At 47.6% G+C, this 24,309-nt stretch overlaps 1 long non-coding RNA gene across 1 annotated transcript in view; it reads right to left on the minus strand.

Moving 5' to 3' along the window:
- The window catches only part of LOC134943728 (uncharacterized), a 34,007-nt gene extending 13,369 nt beyond the window's left edge, over positions 1–20,638 (minus strand). Inside the window, exons 1-3 of the long non-coding RNA XR_010181709.1 lie at positions 20,520–20,638; positions 18,933–18,996; positions 14,301–14,789 (exon numbers count right to left, since the gene is read on the minus strand). This is a non-coding gene — a long non-coding RNA (uncharacterized LOC134943728). The remainder of the gene's footprint in view (positions 1–14,300; positions 14,790–18,932; positions 18,997–20,519) is intronic.
- Between the last annotated feature and the right edge of the window lie 3,671 nt (positions 20,639–24,309).

The following is a 24,309-nucleotide window of genomic DNA, read 5'->3' on the forward strand; positions in this document are numbered from 1 at the left end:
GGTTTTTTTTTCTTTCTTTATACATACATACTAGTTACGAGTATACTATCTCTTTATCAACCAGTCTATATATTAGCAGCAGACACAGTACAGTGCGGTAGTTCACGGCTGTGGCTACCTCTGTGTCGGCACTCGGCAGGCAGTCCGTCCATAATTGTATACCACCTAACCGTGGTTTTTTTTTCTTTCTTCTTTATACATACATAGTTACATAGACATCTCTTTATCAACCAGTCTATATTAGCAGCAGACACAGTACAGTACGGTAGTTCACGGCTGTGGCTACCTCTGTGTCTGCACTCGGCAGGCAGTCCATAATTGTATACTAGTATCCATCTCCATTGTTTACCTGAGGTGCCTTTTAGTTGTGCCTATTAAAATATGGAGAACAAAAATGTTGAGGTTCCAAAATTAGGGAAAGATCAAGATCCACTTCCACCTCGTGCTGAAGCTGCTGCCACTAGTCATGGCCGAGACGATGAAATGCCAGCAACGTCGTCTGCCAAGGCCGATGCCCAATGTCATAGTACAGAGCATGTCAAATCCAAAACACCAAATATCAGAAAAAAAAGGACTCCAAAACCTAAAATAAAATTGTCGGAGGAGAAGCGTAAACTTGCCAATATGCCATTTACGACACGGAGTGGCAAGGAACGGCTGAGGCCCTGGCCTATGTTCATGGCTAGTGGTTCAGCTTCACATGAGGATGGAAGCACTCAGCCTCTCGCTAGAAAAATGAAAAGACTCAAGCTGGCAAAAGCAGCACAGCAAAGAACTGTGCATTCTTCGAAATCCCAAATCCACAAGGAGAGTCCAATTGTGTCGGTTGCGATGCCTGACCTTCCCAACACTGATCGTGAAGAGCATGCGCCTTCCACCATTTGCACGCCCCCTGCAAGTGCTGGAAGGAGCACCCGCAGTCCAGTTCCTGATAGTCAGATTGAAGATGTCAGTGTTGAAGTACACCAGGATGAGGAGGATATGGGTGTTGCTGGCGCTGGGGAGGAAATTGACCAGGAGGATTCTGATGGTGAGGTGGTTTGTTTAAGTCAGGCACCCGGGGAGACACCTGTTGTCCGTGGGAGGAATATGGCCGTTGACATGCCAGGTGAAAATACCAAAAAAATCAGCTCTTCGGTGTGGAGGTATTTCACCAGAAATGCGGACAACAGGTGTCAAGCCGTGTGTTCCCTTTGTCAAGCTGTAATAAGTAGGGGTAAGGACGTTAACCACCTCGGAACATCCTCCCTTATACGTCACCTGCAGCGCATTCATAATAAGTCAGTGACAAGTTCAAAAACTTTGGGTGACAGCGAAAGCAGTCCACTGACCAGTAAATCCCTTCCTCTTGTAACCAAGCTCACGCAAACCACCCCACCAACTCCCTCAGTGTCAATTTCCTCCTTCCCCAGGAATGCCAATAGTCCTGCAGGCCATGTCACTGGCAATTCTGACGAGTCCTCTCCTGCCTGGGATTCCTCCGATGCATCCTTGCGTGTAACGCCTACTGCTGCTGGCGCTGCTGTTGTTGCCGCTGGGAGTCGATGGTCATCCCAGAGGGGAAGTCGTAAGCCCACTTGTACTACTTCCAGTAAGCAATTGACTGTTCAACAGTCCTTTGCAAGGAAGATGAAATATCACAGCAGTCATCCTACTGCAAAGCGGATAACTGAGGCCTTGGCATCCTGGGTGGTGAGAAACGTGGTTCCGGTATCCATCATTACTGCAGAGCCAACTAGAGACTTGTTGGAGGTACTGTGTCCCCGGTACCAAATACCATCTAGGTTCCATTTCTCTAGGCAGGCGATACCGAAAATGTACACAGACCTCAGAAAAAGAGTCACCAGTGTCCTAAAAAATGCAGCTGTACCCAATGTCCACTTAACCACGGACATGTGGACAAGTGGAGCAGGGCAGGGTCAGGACTATATGACTGTGACAGCCCACTGGGTAGATGTATGGACTCCCGCCGCAAGAACAGCAGCGGCGGCACCAGTAGCAGCATCTCGCAAACGCCAACTCTTTCCTAGGCAGGCTACGCTTTGTATCACCGGTTTCCAGAATACGCACACAGCTGAAAACCTCTTACGGCAACTGAGGAAGATCATCGCGGAATGGCTTACCCCAATTGGACTCTCCTGTGGATTTGTGGCATCGGACAACGCCAGCAATATTGTGTGTGCATTAAATATGGGCAAATTCCAGCACGTCCCATGTTTTGCACATACCTTGAATTTGGTGGTGCAGAATTTTTAAAAAAACGACAGGGGCGTGCAAGAGATGCTGTCGGTGGCCAGAAGAATTGCGGGACACTTTCGGCGTACAGGCACCACGTACAGAAGACTGGAGCACCACCAAAAACTACTGAACCTGCCCTGCCATCATCTGAAGCAAGAAGTGGTAACGAGGTGGAATTCAACCCTCTATATGCTTCAGAGGTTGGAGGAGCAGCAAAAGGCCATTCAAGCCTATACAATTGAGCACGATATAGTAGGTGGAATGCACCTGTCTCAAGCGCAGTGGAGAATGATTTCAACGTTGTGCAAGGTTCTGATGCCCTTTGAACTTGCCACACGTGAAGTCAGTTCAGACACTGCCAGCCTGAGTCAGGTCATTCCCCTCATCAGGCTTTTGCAGAAGAAGCTGGAGACATTGAAGGAGGAGCTAACACGGAGCGATTCCGCTAGGCATGTGGGACTTGTGGATGGAGCCCTTAATTCGCTTAACAAGGATTTGTTGAAATCAGAGCACTACATTTTGGCCACCGTGCTCGATCCTAGATTTAAAGCCTACCTTGGATCTCTCTTTCCGGCAGACACAAGTCTGCTGGGGTTGAAAGACCTGCTGGTGACAAAATTGTCAACTCAAGCGGAACGCGACCTGTCAACATCTCCTCCTTCACATTCTCCCGCAACTGGGGGTGCGAGGAAAAGGCTCAGAATTCCGAGCCCACCCGCTGGCGGTGATGCAGGGCAGTCTGGAGCGACTGCTGATGCTGACATCTGGTCCGGACTGAAGGACCTGACAACGATTACGGACATGTCGTCTACTGTCACTGCATATGATTCTCTCAACATTGATAGAATGGTGGAGGATTATATGAGTGACCGCATCCAAGTAGGCACGTCACACAGTCCGTACTTATACTGGCAGGAAAAAGAGGCAATTTGGAGGCCCTTGCACAAACTGGCTTTATTCTACCTAAGTTGCCCTCCCACAAGTGTGTACTCCGAAAGAGTGTTTAGTGCCGCCGCTCACCTTGTCAGCAATCGGCGTACGAGGTTACATCCAGAAAATGTGGAGAAGATGATGTTCATTAAAATGAATTATAATCAATTCCTCCGCGGAGACATTGACCAGCAGCAATTGCCTCCACAAAGTACACAGGGAGCTGAGATGGTGGATTCCAGTGGGGACGAATTGATAATCTGTGAGGAGGGGGATGTACACGGTGATATATCGGAGGGTGATGATGAGGTGGACATCTTGCCTCTGTAGAGCCAGTTTGTGCAAGGAGAGATTAATTGCTTCTTTTTTGGGGGGGGTCCAAACCAACCCGTCATATCAGTCACAGTCGTGTGGCAGACCCTGTCACTGAAATGATGGGTTGGTTAAAGTGTGCATGTCCTGTTTTGTTTATACAACATAAGGGTGGGTGGGAGGGCCCAAGGACAATTCCATCTTGCACCTCTTTTTTCTTTTCTTTTTCTTTGCATCATGTGCTGATTGGGGAGGGTTTTTTGGAAGGGACATCCTGCGTGACACTGCAGTGCCACTCCTAAATGGGCCCGGTGTTTGTGTCGGCCACTAGGGTCGCTAATCTTACTCACACAGTCAGCTACCTCATTGCGCCTCTTTTTTTCTTTGCGTCATGTGCTGTTTGGGGAGGGTTTTTTGGAAGGGACATCCTGCGTGACACTGCAGTGCCACTCCTAGATGGGCCCGGTGTTTGTGTCGGCCACTAGGGTCGCTAATCTTACTCACACAGCTACCTCATTGCGCCTCTTTTTTTCTTTGCGTCATGTGCTGTTTGGGGAGGGTTTTTTGGAAGGGACATCCTGCGTGACACTGCAGTGCCACTCCTAGATGGGCCCGGTGTTTGTGTCGGCCACTAGGGTCGCTAATCTTACTCACACAGCTACCTCATTGCGCCTCTTTTTTTCTTTGCGTCATGTGCTGTTTGGGGAGGGTTTTTTGGAAGGGCCATCCTGCGTGACACTGCAGTGCCACTCCTAGATGGGCCCGGTGTTTGTGTCGGCCACTAGGGTCGCTAATCTTACTCACACAGCTACCTCATTGCGCCTCTTTTTTTCTTTGCATCATGTGCTGTTTGGGGAGGGTTTTTTGGAAGGGACATCCTGCGTGACACTGCAGTGCCACTCCTAGATGGGCCCGGTGTTTGTGTCGGCCACTAGGGTCGCTTATCTTACTCACACAGCGACCTCGGTGCAAATTTTAGGACTAAAAATAATATTGTGAGGTGTGAGGTATTCAGAATAGACTGAAAATGAGTGTAAATTATGGTTTTTGAGGTTAATAATACTTTGGGATCAAAATGACCCCCAAATTCTATGATTTAAGCTGTTTTTTAGTGTTTTTTGAAAAAAACACCCGAATCCAAAACACACCCGAATCCGACAAAAAAAATTCGGTGAGGTTTTGCCAAAACGCGTTCGAACCCAAAACACGGCCGCGGAACCGAACCCAAAACCAAAACACAAAACCCGAAAAATTTCAGGCGCTCATCTCTAATATACAATTATGGACGGGCTGCCGAGTGCCGACACAGAGGTAGCCACAGCTGTGAACTACCGCACTGTACTGTGTCTGCTGCTAATATATAGACTGGTTGATAAAGAGATAGTATACTCGTAACTAGTATGTATGTATAAAGAAAGAAAAAAAAACCACGGTTAGGTGGTATATACAATTATGGATGGGCTGCCGAGTGCCGACACAGAGTTAGCCACAGCCGTGAACTACCGCACTGTACTGTGTCTGCTGCTAATATAGACTGGTTGATAAAGAGATAGTATACTCGTAACTAGTATGTATGTATAAAGAAAGAAAAAAAAACCACGGTTAGGTGGTATATACAATTATGGACGGGCTGCCGAGTGCCGACACAGAGGTAGCCACAGCCGTGAACTACCGCACTGTACTGTGTCTGCTGCTAATATATAGACTGGTTGATAAAGAGATAGTATACTCGTAACTAGTATGTATGTATAAAGAAAGAAAAAAAAACCACGGTTAGGTGGTATATACAATTATGGACGGGCTGCCGAGTGCCGACACAGAGGTAGCCACAGCCGTGAACTACCGCACTGTACTGTGTCTGCTGCTAATATATAGACTGGTTGATAAAGAGATAGTATACTCGTAACTAGTATGTATGTATAAAGAAAGAAAAAAAAACCACGGTTAGGTGGTATATACAATTATGGACGGGCTGCCGAGTGCCGACACAGAGGTAGCCACAGCCGTGAACTACCGCACTGTACTGTGTCTGCTGCTAATATAGACTGGTTGATAAAGAGATAGTATACTCGTAACTAGTATGTATGTATAAAGAAAGAAAAAAAAAACCACGGTTAGGTGGTATATACAATTATGGACGGGCTGCCGAGTGCCGACACAGAGGTAGCCACAGCCGTGAACTACCGCACTGTACTGTGTCTGCTGCTAATATATAGACTGGTTGATAAAGAGATAGTATACTCGTAACTAGTATGTATGTATAAAGAAAGAAAAAAAAACCACGGTTAGGTGGTATATACAATTATGGACGGGCTGCCGAGTGCCGACACAGAGGTAGCCACAGCCGTGAACTACCGCACTGTACTGTGTCTGCTGCTAATATATAGACTGGTTGATAAAGAGATAGTATACTCGTAACTAGTATGTATGTATAAAGAAAGAAAAAAAAACCACGGTTAGGTGGTATATACAATTATGGACGGGCTGCCGAGTGCCGACACAGAGGTAGCCACAGCCGTGAACTACCGCACTGTACTGTGTCTGCTGCTAATATAGACTGGTTGATAAAGAGATAGTATACTCGTAACTAGTATGTATGTATAAAGAAAGAAAAAAAAACCACGGTTAGGTGGTATATACAATTATGGACGGGCTGCCGAGTGCCGACACAGAGGTAGCCACAGCCGTGAACTACCGCACTGTACTGTGTCTGCTGCTAATATATAGACTGGTTGATAAAGAGATAGTATACTCGTAACTAGTATGTATGTATAAAGAAAGAAAAAAAAACCACGGTTAGGTGGTATATACAATTATGGACGGGCTGCCGAGTGCCGACACAGAGGTAGCCACAGCCGTGAACTACCGCACTGTACTGTGTCTGCTGCTAATATATAGACTGGTTGATAAAGAGATAGTATACTCGTAACTAGTATGTATGTATAAAGAAAGACAAAAAAACCACGGTTAGGTGGTATATACAATTATGGACGGGCTGCCGAGTGCCGACACAGAGGTAGCCACAGCCGTGAACTACCGCACTGTACTGTGTCTGCTGCTAATATAGACTGGTTGATAAAGAGATAGTATACTCGTAACTAGTATGTATGTATAAAGAAAGAAAAAAAAACCACGGTTAGGTGGTATATACAATTATGGACGGGCTGCCGAGTGCCGACACAGAGGTAGCCACAGCCGTGAACTACCGCACTGTACTGTGTCTGCTGCTAATATAGACTGGTTGATAAAGAGATGTCTATGTAACTATGTATGTATAAAGAAGAAAGAAAAAAAAAACACGGTTAGGTGGTATACAATTATGGACGGACTGCCTGCCGAGTGCAGACACAGAGGTAGCCACAGCCGTGAACTACCGTACTGTACTGTGTCTGCTGCTAATATAGACTGGTTGATAAAGAGATGTCTATGTAACTATGTATGTATAAAGAAGAAAGAAAAAAAAACCACGGTTAGGTGGTATACAATTATGGACGGACTGCCTGCCGAGTGCAGACACAGAGGTAGCCACAGCCGTGAACTACCGTACTGTACTGTGTCTGCTGCTAATATAGACTGGTTGATAAAGAGATGTCGTAGTAGTATGTATGTATAAAGAAGAAAAAAAAACCACGGTTAGGTGGTATATACAATTATGGACGGGCTGCCGAGTGCCGACACAGAGGTAGCCACAGCCGTGAACTACCGCACTGTACTGTGTCTGCTGCTAATATATAGACTGGTTGATAAAGAGATAGTATACTCGTAACTAGTATGTATGTATAAAGAAAGAAAAAAAAACCACGGTTAGGTGGTATATACAATTATGGACGGGCTGCCGAGTGCCGACACAGAGGTAGCCACAGCCGTGAACTACCGCACTGTACTGTGTCTGCTGCTAATATATAGACTGGTTGATAAAGAGATAGTATACTCGTAACTAGTATGTATGTATAAAGAAAGAAAAAAAAACCACGGTTAGGTGGTATATACAATTATGGACGGGCTGCCGAGTGCCGACACAGAGGTAGCCACAGCCGTGAACTACCGCACTGTACTGTGTCTGCTGCTAATATAGACTGGTTGATAAAGAGATAGTATACTCGTAACTAGTATGTATGTATAAAGAAAGAAAAAAAAACCACGGTTAGGTGGTATATACAATTATGGATGGGCTGCCTAGTGACGACACAGAGGTAGCCACAGCCGTGAACTACCGCACTGTACTGTGTCTGCTGCTAATATAGACTGGTTGATAAAGAGATAGTATACTCGTAACTAGTATGTATGTATAAAGAAAGAAAAAAAAACCACGGTTAGGTGGTACATACAATTATGGACGGGCTGCCGAGTGCCGACACAGAGGTAGCCACAGCCGTGAACTACCGCACTGTACTGTGTCTGCTGCTAATATATAGACTGGTTGATAAAGAGATAGTATACTCGTAACTAGTATGTATGTATAAAGAAAGAAAAAAAAACCACGGTTAGGTGGTATATACAATTATGGACGGGCTGCCGAGTGCCGACACAGAGGTAGCCACAGCCGTGAACTACCGCACTGTACTGTGTCTGCTGCTAATATATAGACTGGTTGATAAAGAGATAGTATACTCGTAACTAGTATGTATGTATAAAGAAAGAAAAAAAAACCACGGTTAGGTGGTATATACAATTATGGACGGGCTGCCGAGTGCCGACACAGAGGTAGCCACAGCCGTGAACTACCGCACTGTACTGTGTCTGCTGCTAATATAGACTGGTTGATAAAGAGATAGTATACTCGTAACTAGTATGTATGTATAAAGAAAGAAAAAAAAAACCACGGTTAGGTGGTATATACAATTATGGACGGGCTGCCGAGTGCCGACACAGAGGTAGCCACAGCCGTGAACTACCGCACTGTACTGTGTCTGCTGCTAATATATAGACTGGTTGATAAAGAGATAGTATACTCGTAACTAGTATGTATGTATAAAGAAAGAAAAAAAAACCACGGTTAGGTGGTATATACAATTATGGACGGGCTGCCGAGTGCCGACACAGAGGTAGCCACAGCCGTGAACTACCGCACTGTACTGTGTCTGCTGCTAATATATAGACTGGTTGATAAAGAGATAGTATACTCGTAACTAGTATGTATGTATAAAGAAAGAAAAAAAAACCACGGTTAGGTGGTATATACAATTATGGACGGGCTGCCGAGTGCCGACACAGAGGTAGCCACAGCCGTGAACTACCGCACTGTACTGTGTCTGCTGCTAATATAGACTGGTTGATAAAGAGATAGTATACTCGTAACTAGTATGTATGTATAAAGAAAGAAAAAAAAACCACGGTTAGGTGGTATATACAATTATGGACGGGCTGCCGAGTGCCGACACAGAGGTAGCCACAGCCGTGAACTACCGCACTGTACTGTGTCTGCTGCTAATATATAGACTGGTTGATAAAGAGATAGTATACTCGTAACTAGTATGTATGTATAAAGAAAGAAAAAAAAACCACGGTTAGGTGGTATATACAATTATGGACGGGCTGCCGAGTGCCGACACAGAGGTAGCCACAGCCGTGAACTACCGCACTGTACTGTGTCTGCTGCTAATATATAGACTGGTTGATAAAGAGATAGTATACTCGTAACTAGTATGTATGTATAAAGAAAGACAAAAAAACCACAGTTAGGTGGTATATACAATTATGGACGGGCTGCCGAGTGCCGACACAGAGGTAGCCACAGCCGTGAACTACCGCACTGTACTGTGTCTGCTGCTAATATAGACTGGTTGATAAAGAGATAGTATACTCGTAACTAGTATGTATGTATAAAGAAAGAAAAAAAAACCACGGTTAGGTGGTATATACAATTATGGACGGGCTGCCGAGGGCCGACACAGAGGTAGCCACAGCCGTGAACTACCGCACTGTACTGTGTCTGCTGCTAATATAGACTGGTTGATAAAGAGATGTCTATGTAACTATGTATGTATAAAGAAGAAAGAAAAAAAAAACACGGTTAGGTGGTATACAATTATGGACGGACTGCCTGCCGAGTGCAGACACAGAGGTAGCCACAGCCGTGAACTACCGTACTGTACTGTGTCTGCTGCTAATATAGACTGGTTGATAAAGAGATGTCTATGTAACTATGTATGTATAAAGAAGAAAGAAAAAAAAAACCACGGTTAGGTGGTATACAATTATGGACGGACTGCCTGCCGAGTGCAGACACAGAGGTAGCCACAGCCGTGAACTACCGTACTGTACTGTGTCTGCTGCTAATATAGACTGGTTGATAAAGAGATGTCGTAGTAGTATGTATGTATAAAGAAGAAAAAAAAACCACGGTTAGGTGGTATATACAATTATGGACGGGCTGCCGAGTGCCGACACAGAGGTAGCCACAGCCGTGAACTACCGCACTGTACTGTGTCTGCTGCTAATATATAGACTGGTTGATAAAGAGATAGTATACTCGTAACTAGTATGTATGTATAAAGAAAGAAAAAAAAACCACGGTTAGGTGGTATATACAATTATGGACGGGCTGCCGAGTGCCGACACAGAGGTAGCCACAGCCGTGAACTACCGCACTGTACTGTGTCTGCTGCTAATATATAGACTGGTTGATAAAGAGATAGTATACTCGTAACTAGTATGTATGTATAAAGAAAGAAAAAAAAACCACGGTTAGGTGGTATATACAATTATGGACGGGCTGCCGAGTGCCGACACAGAGGTAGCCACAGCCGTGAACTACCGCACTGTACTGTGTCTGCTGCTAATATAGACTGGTTGATAAAGAGATAGTATACTCGTAACTAGTATGTATGTATAAAGAAAGAAAAAAAAACCACGGTTAGGTGGTATATACAATTATGGACGGGCTGCCGAGTGCCGACACAGAGGTAGCCACAGCCGTGAACTACCGCACTGTACTGTGTCTGCTGCTAATATATAGACTGGTTGATAAAGAGATAGTATACTCGTAACTAGTATGTATGTATAAAGAAAGAAAAAAAAACCACGGTTAGGTGGTATATACAATTATGGACGGGCTGCCGAGTGCCGACACAGAGGTAGCCACAGCCGTGAACTACCGCACTGTACTGTGTCTGCTGCTAATATATAGACTGGTTGATAAAGAGATAGTATACTCGTAACTAGTATGTATGTATAAAGAAAGAAAAAAAAAACACGGTTAGGTGGTATATACAATTATGGACGGGCTGCCGAGTGCCGACACAGAGGTAGCCACAGCCGTGAACTACCGCACTGTACTGTGTCTGCTGCTAATATAGACTGTTTGATAAAGAGATAGTATACTCGTAACTAGTATGTATGTATAAAGAAAGAAAAAAAAACCACGGTTAGGTGGTATATACAATTATGGACGGGCTGCCGAGTGCCGACACAGAGGTAGCCACAGCCGTGAACTACCGCACTGTACTGTGTCTGCTGCTAATATATAGACTGGTTGATAAAGAGATAGTATACTCGTAACTAGTATGTATGTATAAAGAAAGAAAAAAAAACCACGGTTAGGTGGTATATACAATTATGGACGGGCTGCCGAGTGCCGACACAGAGGTAGCCACAGCCGTGAACTACCGCACTGTACTGTGTCTGCTGCTAATATATAGACTGGTTGATAAAGAGATAGTATACTCGTAACTAGTATGTATGTATAAAGAAAGAAAGAAAAACCACGGTTAGGTGGTATATACAATTATGGACGGGCTGCCGAGTGCCGACACAGAGGTAGCCACAGCCGTGAACTACCGCACTGTACTGTGTCTGCTGCTAATATAGACTGGTTGATAAAGAGATAGTATACTCGTAACTAGTATGTATGTATAAAGAAAGAAAAAAAAACCACGGTTAGGTGGTATATACAATTATGGACGGGCTGCCGAGTGCCGACACAGAGGTAGCCACAGCCGTGAACTACCGCACTGTACTGTGTCTGCTGCTAATATAGACTGGTTGATAAAGAGATAGTATACTCGTAACTAGTATGACTATAAAGAAAGAAAAAAAAACCACGGTTAGGTGGTATATACAATTATGGACGGGCTGCCGAGTGCCGACACAGAGGTAACCACAGCCGTGAACTACCGCACTGTACTGTGTCTGCTGCTAATATATAGACTGGTTGATAAAGAGATAGTATACTCGTAACTAGTATGTATGTATAAAGAAAGAAAAAAAAACCACGGTTAGGTGGTATATACAATTATGGACGGGCTGCCGAGTGCCGACACAGAGGTAGCCACAGCCGTGAACTACCGCACTGTACTGTGTCTGCTGCTAATATAGACTGGTTGATAAAGAGATAGTATACTCGTAACTAGTATGTATGTATAAAGAAAGAAAAAAAAACCACGGTTAGGTGGTATATACAATTATGGACGGGCTGCCGAGTGCCGACACAGAGGTAGCCACAGCCGTGAACTACCGCACTGTACTGTGTCTGCTGCTAATATATAGACTGGTTGATAAAGAGATAGTATACTCGTAACTAGTATGTATGTATAAAGAAAGAAAAAAAAACCACGGTTAGGTGGTATATACAATTATGGACGGGCTGCCGAGTGCCGACACAGAGGTAGCCACAGCCGTGAACTACCGCACTGTACTGTGTCTGCTGCTAATATATAGACTGGTTGATAAAGAGATAGTATACTCGTAACTAGTATGTATGTATAAAGAAAGAAAAAAAAACCACGGTTAGGTCACTGGTATATACAATTATGGACGGGCTGCCGAGTGCCGACACAGAGGTAGCCACAGCCGTGAACTACCGCACTGTACTGTGTCTGCTGCTAATATAGACTGGTTGATAAAGAGATAGTATACTCGTAACTAGTATGTATGTATAAAGAAAGAAAAAAAAACCACGGTTAGGTGGTATATACAATTATGGACGGGCTGCCGAGTGCCGACACAGAGGTAGCCACAGCCGTGAACTACCGCACTGTACTGTGTCTGCTGCTAATATATAGACTGGTTGATAAAGAGATAGTATACTCGTAACTAGTATGTATGTATAAAGAAAGAAAAAAAAACCACGGTTAGGTGGTATATACAATTATGGACGGGCTGCCGAGTGCCGACACAGAGGTAGCCACAGCCGTGAACTACCGCACTGTACTGTGTCTGCTGCTAATATATAGACTGGTTGATAAAGAGATAGTATACTCGTAACTAGTATGTATGTATAAAGAAAGAAAAAAAAACCACGGTTAGGTGGTATATACAATTATGGACGGGCTGCCGAGTGCCGACACAGAGGTAGCCACAGCCGTGAACTACCGCACTGTACTGTGTCTGCTGCTAATATATAGACTGGTTGATAAAGAGATAGTATACTCGTAACTAGTATGTATGTATAAAGAAAGAAAAAAAAACCACGGTTAGGTGGTATATACAATTATGGACGGGCTGCCGAGTGCCGACACAGAGGTAGCCACAGCCGTGAACTACCGCACTGTACTGTGTCTGCTGCTAATATATAGACTGGTTGATAAAGAGATAGTATACTCGTAACTAGTATGTATGTATAAAGAAAGAAAAAAAAACCACGGTTAGGTGGTATATACAATTATGGACGGGCTGCCGAGTGCCGACACAGAGGTAGCCACAGCCGTGAACTACCGCACTGTACTGTGTCTGCTGCTAATATAGACTGGTTGATAAAGACATAGTATACTACTAATATTATATATACTGGTGGTCAGGTCACTGGTCACTAGTCACACTGGCAGTGGCACTCCTGCAGCAAAAGTGTGCACTGTTTAATTTTAATATAATATTATGTACTCCTGGCTCCTGCTATAACCTATAACTGGCACTGCAGTGCTCCCCAGTCTCCCCCACAATTATAAGCTGTGTGAGCTGAGCACAGTCAGATATATATATACATTGATGCAGCACACTGGGCTGAGCAGTGCACACAGATATGGTATGTGACTGAGTCACTGTGTGTATCGTTTTTTTCAGGCAGAGAACGGATATATTAAATAAAACAAACAACTGCACTGTCTGGTGGTCACTGTGGTCGTCAGTCACTAAACTCTGCACTCTCTTCTACAGTATCACAGCCTCAGGTCAATCTCTCTCTCTCTCTCTCAACCCTAATCTAAATGGAGAGGACGCCAGCCACGTCCTCTCCCTATCAATCTCAATGCACGTGTGAAAATGGCGGCGACGCGCGGCTCCTTATATAGAATCCGAGTCTCGCGAGAATCCGACAGCGTCATGATGACGTTCGGGCGCGCTCGGGTTAACCGAGCAAGGCGGGAGGATCCGAGTCTGCTCGGACCCGTGAAAAAAACATGAAGTTCGTGCGGGTTCGGATTCAGAGAAACCGAACCCGCTCATCTCTAGTAGTAAAGCTAAAAAAGCACACACCAATCAATAGCAGCTGTTAGAAAAAGGGAGAGTACTCTACCCTTAAAACCACAGAATATACACACAAATAACAGCGCTTATTAGAAAATTTAAACATGCAATAAATTCTCATCATGACTGTCGGTCAGTCCTGCAGGGCATACATTTCGAGGCACAGTATAATTCTGAGCCCTTATGCAAGTATTCGATGCACAAGCTTTCTAAGCAAGGTTAGTTAATTAGTCATTAAGCTTTTTCCAAGTTAGCAAGTCTTTTGCAAAACAGTAGTTATTGCTACTGGTGCTGGCTAGTCGGTTAGTTGCAACTACCATTCAAAGCATTGTTAGTTACTTTTTATAGCATGCTATTTATATTATTTAGAAAAAGCAAGTAACAGTGATCCACGGTTTTGTGTAGATATAACCTGCTACCTGGGTCTGGAAATAAACCCTTTGGTCCAGTATGATGGTGTCTCTCGGCTCCTGGTGCTTTAAATACCCTTTAGTGGTGCCATATCTGGAGTGTCCCAATAGTGGTCCAAACGCCTGCAGGTTATCAAAATGTAGACCGGTACCGGACAATGATGATAGAGACCTCTTACGCGTTTCTCCGCCTCTCAAAGATTCAGCGGCTTCCTCAGAGAAGTCAACCTACTTTCCAACCTAAACGGAGATCTGCTTGTGGGCGGGTTTAACTGAAACACTGGAAAATACGGCAAGTGGGGGAATGTAATAACCTACAGTTTCATTTCTGGTGATTTTATGGCAAGTTGTAAATCGGCAGATGTACAGTAGTAGTATTTATAGTCTCAAAATCACCAGACACGTGCCATGTTAAAGATTCTCTGCAGTTGCCATCCAGATGTTTCCTGTTGAAGGTAATAAGTAGCTGGATGTAATAGGCAGAGATTTTTAAAGTTGCTGAAAAAGAAACAGAAAAAAAAACATAATCAAAGAGATGCCTCTGGCCAGCTTCTGCCCTGAACATGTGACATTATAAAATGGGGCGGGGCTGCCACCAGGAGTAAGTGTAGAGTCACTGGGATGCTCCACAGACTACATGGTGTCTGTCTGGAGCCCCACCCCTGCCAGCTGCGCACATATTACAGTTAGTAAACATTGCTTATTTTTATCGCACCTCTGTTGAATACAAGCAGAAAGTAATGTTTCACTACCCTGATATTCGATGTACAGATGTGGCTTCATACAGCTAGCCTCCATATGCCATGCAGCGTGAGATGCCTGGCGTGAGTGAGCCACCTAGTCCCTTGTAACCTTGCTACAGAGCAGAACAGAACTTGTATTGGAAAAAAGCTGCAGCAGCTACATTGTAGCACTTCGCGTACAGACCTGAAAATATTGATTGGTCATGCCTGTCTGATCGTCCAGCATGCCCCTCCGATTCCATATTTTCCAAGTGTGATGTCGGCCTCATTGGGCAGTGTATGCCCTACCACGGCCGACCGATGGACATTCCCCTGTTCCTTCACATGGGAAGAAAGGGGAAGTGTCTCATCCCTGAGGGGGCGGAGCATCGATATAATTTGACATACACTGTGAGAGATCTCACAGTGTATGTCCTGGATATCGGCAGGGTTAGGTAAAATGCTTGTCGGTCTGCCAGGAATTTTATCTGACAATGTATACCCCGCAGCAAAGATGTTAGAGGACACGTGTAGAATCTTTGTGCAAAGATCTAACGGAACCGAGCAGCTAACTGAATTCTACCCATTGTCCCTCATGTACCCTTAAGTGTTAAGAATATAATGCTATTGAGTATTTTGTTCATTTAGAGATCCAGTCAAACTTGGAGCCTCTTGTATTATACAATACAGAGATTCCAAATCATTTAAGCAAACTAAAAAAACATCTGTGATATTATACATGACGCATGACGTATTTCCTTTTGATCTAATATTTCTGCTGAGTATTTTTTCTTTTCTTTTCAGTAGTTCACATACATTTTCCAATAAGAAAAAAAATAATAAGTAGCTTGTGATAAAGTATTATGGAAACATTACTGAACAGCCTGTTGGCTTAGTTTTCGACAAGAGAGGGAGAAAACCATCTATGTAAGTAAAAAGAAAAGTGTTAGACAAATGCCTACTTTTCCACTAAGCATAACCGTGAAAGTACATTTGTTATTATTTAAGTTCTTTGCAGCTGGAGGAATCAGCAGCAGGTAGCTTTACGACGTGCTTTAAATTTCTGGAGCTGTCAGTGAAATTGGAATTGTATGCTACAGATTGCACAAAGAAATATAAATCAAGCATTTTAGCCAACCAAATCTGCCAAATGGAGAGTGAGTGGGATGTTTTATTATATTGTATGTTTTGTGAAGGAATTTTTGGCTCATAGAAAAAATTCTGCATTCCTCACCCTTACAGAAGACACTAAATGGTATTTACAGTTGTAACAAAATTATATTTTTAAAGGACTTAACGAAGGGGTTTTTGGAGTTTGTGAGATGGTAGTTGGGGTTGGCAAGGGGGTCTGAATGGTGCATGTATATGCTTATTCCTTGGGTGTACTGTTATACACATATTTTCTAAAAGTATTTTTAAAGATACACATACGGGATGCAGTCAGGATCCTGGCTGTCGGTATCCTGGCAGTCAGAATACCGACGCCGGAATACCGACCCTGTTCTGAATGCCCACACCAGCAACCAGAATGGGTACACCATCCCGGTGCCAGAATACTGACTGCCGGGATCCCGAACAAGGACACACTGCACCACAAGTTAGGTTAGCCGCAGGGGTAGGGGGGGGGGGTGTTAGGTTTAGGCTGCGGGGGGCGGGGGGGGGGGTTAGGTTTAGGCAGCAGGGACAGGGGGTTAGGTTTAGTCACCTACGGGTTTAGTCAGCTACGGGGGTTGGTTAGGGTTAGGCAGCAAGGGGAGAGGTTAGGGTTAGGCTGCTGGAAGGGAGGGTTAGGGGGTTGGGGAGAGGGGGGAACACCCCTTACTCACCCCTGTCGGCTTCTCAAACATCGGGATCCTGGCGTCGGTATTATGAACGCCGGGATCCTGTGCGCCGGCAAATCATACTGATCCCACACATACTTTAAAGTCACTTTTCACAGCTTGTAAAAAGAGTAATGTGCACCAAACTGAGTAACTAGACAGGGGCGGAACAGTGTATGGTTCATAGCAAAACTTGGGTAAGGGTCCAGAGATACTGCGCTAATCTTTCTGGCCATCCACTCTGATGGATGTCACACAAGCGCATTACTTGTTAGCCTGTTATTGGCAGCGGCAGGCTGCAAGCAACACAGCAGATGGCTCAGACGGGGTCACCACGAGACCCCACCAGGGAGGTAATTAATGATTACTGTCGGTGGCATTTTTTTTAGTAACATTGTGCATCAAAGTATCACTAATACATGGAACCCAAAGGTGTTAGTGATGGATTGTGAGTGTGGCTGACATATCCAATGCATATCGGCTACCAAATAATCCTACTTCAAGGATAACAGTAGTGTGAGTCTTCCAAGACAACCGTAACACACATTTAAAGTCTCAGCACCTGAAAGATTATCTCCATCTGCGGCAGAGGAAGAATGAGGGCATTACATTGTAAAAAAGAAAAGTAAATTGAAATTATTCAGCATTTGTATAAATGTCATGCAGGGAAGAGAACTGCAAATAAAAAAAATATATGTAATTTGACTGCCCTAGTTCTGCTGTTCTCCAGTTTTAATAAGTTAATTTGATTTATTTGTACTATTTGCTTATACCCATTCTAGAAACTAGCAGTGGCCTTTATAAAATTTGGAAAAGAGTTGCAAGCTGTAAGTTTATGCAACTGCAGAGATATAGGGTCCGATTCAGATCTGATCGCTGCTGTGCGTTTTCGCACAGCGGGCGAATATCGATAGACTGCGCATGTGTATGCACCACAATGCGCACGCGCATCGGCAAACAACAACAGGCATCGCCAGACAGCGACAGGCTGGTGCAAAAATTCCAATCGCACAGCCATTTGCATGCGGATTGACAGGAAGAGGCCGTTTGGTGGTGGTAACTGATCGTTTTCTGGGAGTGTCATGGAAAACACAGGCGTGCCCAAGCGTTTTCAGGGAGAGTGTGTGACGTCAGCTCCGGACCTGATCAGCCCGTTCTCATCCCACTGTAGGAGTAAGTCCTGGGCTGCACACAGAAGAAAAATCAATAAATGGTGAGTGAGGTACGAACGGATTTGCAACTGTCTGCTGACTGAGGGATTTTTTGCAGCTCGGCGTACACATGCGATCGCACGCTTGCCTGGCAAATATACACTCCCCTTGGGTGGCGACTATTTGAACGCAGGACAACAAATTTAGCAGCACAGCGACCAGGTCTGAATCACCCTCATAGACAGTGGTGCTGAGGGGGGTGGGGAGCAGCACAAATTACCCAGGCCTGGTGGTTCCATTGCCCCCCCCCCACGTATAACTGTGCTGTGGCCGGCGGTGCCATATTCCCAATGATCTCTTTGGGAAGATGGAGCATCACATAGAAAGCATAGAGTCTTTGCTCTGTAGTGGCCAGCACCATCTTCCAAAATATCACTGGGAAGATGGCCGCTTCCTGTGCTGGGCGGCCCCCAGCATGTGCAGAGATGAACGCAGATCTGCGTTCATCTCTGAATAACCCCCACAGTACCAACATAAGCAATTATTAGAAGTTGACTGTGTCCTTACGCGTTTCTCTGCTGTATTCATATAGCTATCAGAGAAAGTGATGTAATGTCTTTTCCCTGCACTTTTTAAAAATGATTCTCAGAGATGCTGCTGCTTCAATATAGTACTAGGTGCCCATTAGCAAAGTAACAAATTTCTTCCCCTACATTTTCCATAAGCAAATCCCTGGGTAGATCTGTACAAACTGGCGTAGGGATCACTAATACGTTTTCCTGACATCACAACTCCTGCGGGTGTACCGCACTGCCCAGACTGCATGCAGATAACCCTTGCCAAGAAGGAATGTAAGATGTGATTTTTCATGCAAAGTATATGGAATTGAATTTTGTTCCTATTATACAATAAACAGAATTACATTGTGACGATAGTTACCCATCGTACCATTCTTAAAGCTTTTCTGGCTCCAGATTGTCTCCAAGATGTAAGCAGCACAATTAATCTGTTCCTGCAAATAAAGGAAAATTAAAATACTAAATCATTATCTGTGAAAGCACAGGGCTGCTCAGTACAGTAGGTTACATATGAAATTCAGTTTTCCACACAAAACCACATGTGTGCTTCAAGATTTAATTCACTTAAGAGTGATGACTTATCGTTATGCAAAACAATTGGTTTACAGAATGCTGAGTTAAAATCTGCTTCATCAGTTTTGGCTGGATTTAAAAGGAATTATTGTTAGCAGATGAAAGTGTAGTGTTATGATATGGTACCTTCATCTAGACTTTGAAGAAGAAAACTATGAATGTGGTTATAATATAATCAAGCCATTTGGATTTGCCAAAAGTATCAAAGCATCACTGAATAGTGTAAAAAAAAAAGGTGTCAGGATTCTGTTATATTCTAAGCTACTATATTTATCCCCAGAATCTTCATGATGGTAAATATGGCAGTGGTGTAGCTCAGAGGCGTCGCTCTGCCCCTTGACACCCAGTGTGGTGGGCACAAAAGGGGTGTGGATTTGCGGGATGGGGCGTTTCTTCACGGGATGGCGCGTGGCTAGCCGCCCCGACTCCCGTTTCATCACGCCGGGGTTCCAGGAGGAGCGGACTGTCCGGGGAGTGCTCTTGCTGCAGTGCCAGGCTCAGTGACAGGAGCCGGGTTGCTGGACTGTAATGTTACAGTGCAGCACCTGGCTCCTGTCACTGAGCAGAAGCCGTCACTTTAGTGTCACCCATGTGCGGGCCACACCCACGCACCCCCCTTCTGATGCCACTGGTGAAGCTCAGTATAAAATTTTTGAATTTTTTTATTTTTCCCCATAATTTGGCTTCAACAGTAGGTAACCTTGCTTTACCAGCACTTGATATCAGTCCAGATAACACGCCAAACAAATAACATACTGTACAAAACGATATTTATATAAAATATGACATACATTTTAAAGAAAATATCCATCTAATGCATAGTTGCCGACATACTGACTGCTCTCTCTGGGAGAGAGCATCCAGGTTGGCTCAGCAAGGGGGTGGGGCGGAGGTATGATGCGTCGATGGGGCAGGGTGAAGGTGGAACGGGGAGTGGTTACCGCAATCACACACGTAATGCTGAGATTGCCAGCATTACAGTGCAGGGGGCGTGGCTATGATTACGCAACTCAGCGAAAATAGTTTCATTGACTGCCCGGATCGCCCACTAAGTGGGCAGCCGGGCAGGGGGTACCTACAAAATTGGGTGACTTGCCTGTTCGATTTTTGGGTGACTCCCGGCCATTTCAGGAGAGTAGGGAAGTATAAAGTCTTTTAGATTGTAAACTTTCATGAACATAAAACCCCCCTACAGTCTGTCTCACTTTTGCACCTTCTCCAAACCCAACTTGATTTTGCCTTTTAGATGTTTAAAAATTTACGGGCTAACTTGCTGGAATCAGGCCCATGCTTGCAGTTCACAGGCTATTACATACCTTACACGTCTATGTACTGTTTCTCTTTTTTCTGGAGGATTTATATTTGTCTTATTTGTTTTACTTACTGTTTGCAGACTTCTCTGTCAGAAAAAATAAATATATATCTCCTATATATTTGCCCAAGTCTGTGACTCTGTGCCCGTAACGCTGGGCGGAGTCACAGGCACAGATCTGGCCAGGAACAGTCCCCTCCCTCTCTCCGCCCAGTCCCCTCCCCATCTCCGCCCAATCCCCTGTTTCCCTTCTCCCCGTATACTCTCTCTGGTGACACCGCAGCCGCTGACTGTGAGCGGAACTCACACTACCCGCCTCACAGACTAGCGGCTGCTGCAGAGATCAGGGGGACATGCTGAGCACTGGCAGCTGCTCTCGCTCCCTCTCCCACCCTCGGCATCCACCCGTCACTTACCCGCGGTCGCGGGTGAAAAGGGGGCGTGGCTTCACGGAAGGGGGCGTGGCTTCGCGTCCCGACCCCCGTTTTCGGCACAACTCGCCCCCCCCCTCCCACCCGCGGCAACCACCCGCATCTGCCCCCCACCCGCGACATCCACCCGTCACTTACCCGCGGTCGCGGGTGAAAAGGGGGCGTGTCTTCGCGGAAGGGGGCGTGGCTTCGCGACCCGGCCCCCGTTTTTCGGCACATTGTGGGTCGGGGCATACGGCCTTCACCCGGACACTGCTGAATCTGCAGTGCTGGCTTCTGCACTGTGACAGGAGCCGGCACTTTGGTGTCACCCCTCAGAGGGTAACACCCGGGTGCGGCCCGCACCCCCCGCACCCACAATGTGGCGCCACTGCTCCCGCCCCCACCCGTAGCACAAACACCCGCCGCATCCACCCACCACCCGCGGCACTCCAGACCCCTCCCCCACCCAGAGCACAAACACCCGCGGCAACCAACCGCATTCGCCCCCAACCCGCGGCACTCCCACCCGCAGCACCAACACCCGCGCCACCTACCCGCGACACCCACCGCATCCACCCACCACCCGTGGCACTCCACCCCCTCCCCCACCCGCAGCACCAACACCCGCACCACCCGTGGCACTCTGCCCCCTCCCCCACCCACAGCACCAACACCCGCTGGCCCCCCCTGCGGCACCCAACGCATCCCCCACATCCGCTCCCACCCGCGGCACTCACGCCCCCACCCGTAGCTCCCACACCTGCAGCACCCCCCGCCCCTCCCCCACCCGCTGCAACCCTGCCCCTCCCCCATACCCACCTCTCCTTCCTGCTGCACCCTTCACCCAACCAGCACCACCACCGCAACTGCCCCATCCTGCACCCACCCCTCCCCCACCCGCACCACCGCCCCAACCCTCGGAACCCCAGCAGCTGCCTCCCACCACCCAACTGCACCACCACTGCTCCAGCCCCTGCCCCCCATCCGCACCTGTCCCTCCACCCCCAGCACCCCCCCCCCCCATCCACGGCACTCCCACACCAGCTTCTCCCACAGCCCTCCCACACCCACATCACCCCTGCTCCCAACCCCCCACCCATGCCACCCCCGCACCTCTCCTACGCACAGCACCCCTGCTCCCGCACCCCCACCCCATCCCTACCTGTAGCACCTGCCCCTGCAACCGTGGCACCCTCAAACCCACCACCCCCCCAAATGCACCACACCGGCAAACCGCCCCCTCCCCCACCCGTGGCACCCCCTCTCTCCACCCCCATACCCACCTCTCCCCCCGATACACCCCTGCATCCTCCACTCCACCCGCACCACCACCGCATCTGCCCCTCCTGCACCCCCCCATACGCAACACCCCTGCTCCTGCACCCCCTCCCCCACCCACGCCACACCCCCAACCCTCGGAACCCCCGCAGCCGCCTTCCACCCCCCATCCGCACCACCACTGCACCCGCCACTGCCCCCCCACACCTGTCCACCACCCATGGCACAACGACCCCACGCCCAGAACCCCCCCCCTCCCCTACCCACGGCACTCTTACACCAGCTTCTCCCACAGCCCCCCCAACCCTCCCAAACCCACAGCACCCCTGCTCCCGCGCCCCCACCCCTCCCCTACCTGCAGCACCCCCCCACCCGCCCCTGCAACCATAGCACCCTCACACCCACCCACCCCCAACCACACCACCCCGGCAAACTGCCCCCTCCCCCACCAGCGGCACCCCCGCCCCTCCACCACTCCACCCCTATACCCACCTCTCCCCCGCTACACCCCTCCACCCCACCCGCACCACCACCGCATCTGCCCCTCCTGCACCCGCCGCTCCCCCATCCGCAACACCCCTGCTCCCGCACCCCCTCCCCCACCCGCGCCAACCCTTGGAAACCCCCGCAGCCGCTTCCCACACCCCAAACGCAGCACTACTGCACCCGTCCCTGCCCCCAGCACCTGTCCCCACACCCATGGCACCACACTCCCACCCGCAGCCCCCCTCCCCCACCCACGGCACTCCCACACAAGCTTCTCCCACAACCCCTCCCACACCCATATCACCCCTGCTCCCAACCCTCCACCCATGGCACCCCGCCCCTCCCCTACGCACAGGACCCCTGCTCCCGCACCCCACACCCCTCCCCTTCCTGCAGCACCACCTGCCCCCGAAACCATGGCACCCTCACACCCACCTCCCACCCAACCGCACCACCCCGCCAAATGGCCCCCACCCACAGCACCCCTGCACCCGCCCCTCCCCAACACCCACGCACCTGCCCCTCCACCACCCGCAACACCACCACAGCCGGCCCTCCCCAACTGCGTTAACCCCGCACCAGCCCCTCACCCACCCACAGCGCCCTCTGATCCCCTCCCCCATCCGCCCCATCCCCGCACCCGCCTCTCCCCTGCCCGTGGCACATCCGGACCACCACCACACCCCCACAGCCACTGTGGCAACTGTGTGTATAAGCGTCTCTGCCCCCTGTGGGTATTGTGTGTATAAGCGGTTCTGCTACCTGTGGGTAATGTGTGTACATGTGGCTCTGCTACCTGTGCCCATTGTGTGTATAACCCCCTCTGCTACCTGTGGGCACTGTGTGTATAAGCGCCTCTGCCCCTGTGGGTATTGTGTGTATAAGCGGTTCTGCTCCCTGTGGGTAATGTGTGTATAAGTGGCTCTGCTACCTGTGGGTATTGTGTGTATAAGCGGTTCTGCTACCTGTGGGTATTGTGTGTATAAGCGGCTCTGCTACCTGTGGGCATTGTGTGTATAAGCGGTTCTGCTACCTGTGGCCACTGTGTGTATAAGCGCCTCTGCTACCTGTGGGTATTGTGTGTATAAGCGGCTCTGCTACCTGTGGCACTTGTGTGTATAAGCGGCTCTGCTACCTGTGGGTATTGTGTGTATATGCGCCTCTGCTACCTGTGGGCACTGTGTGTATAAGCCCCTCTGCTACCTGTGGGCACTGTGTGTATAAGCGCCTCTGACCCCTGTGGGTATTGTGTGTATAAGCGGCTCTGCTACCTGTGGGCACTGTGTGTATAAGCGCCTCTGCCCCCTGTGGGTATTGTGTGTATAAGCGGTTCTGCTACCTGTGGGTATTGTGTGTATAAGCGGTTCTGCTACCTGTGGGTATTGTGTGTATAAGCGGCTCTGCTATCTGTGGGCACTGTGTGTATAAGCGCCTCTGCCCCCTGTGGGTATTGTGTGTATAAGCGGTTCTGCTACCTTTGGGTATTGTGTGTATAAGCGGTTCTGCTACCTGTGGGTATTGTGTGTATAAGCGGCTCTGCTATCTGTGGGCACTGTGTGTATAAGCGCCTCTGCCCCCTAAGGGTATTGTGTGTATAAGCGGCTCTGCTACCTGTGGCCACTGTGTGTATAAGCGGCTCTGCTACCTGTGGCCATTGTGTGTATAAGCGGTTCTGCTACCTGTGG

Source organism: Pseudophryne corroboree, chromosome 7, assembly GCF_028390025.1.
Source record: "Pseudophryne corroboree isolate aPseCor3 chromosome 7, aPseCor3.hap2, whole genome shotgun sequence".
NCBI lineage: Eukaryota > Metazoa > Chordata > Amphibia > Anura > Myobatrachidae > Pseudophryne > Pseudophryne corroboree.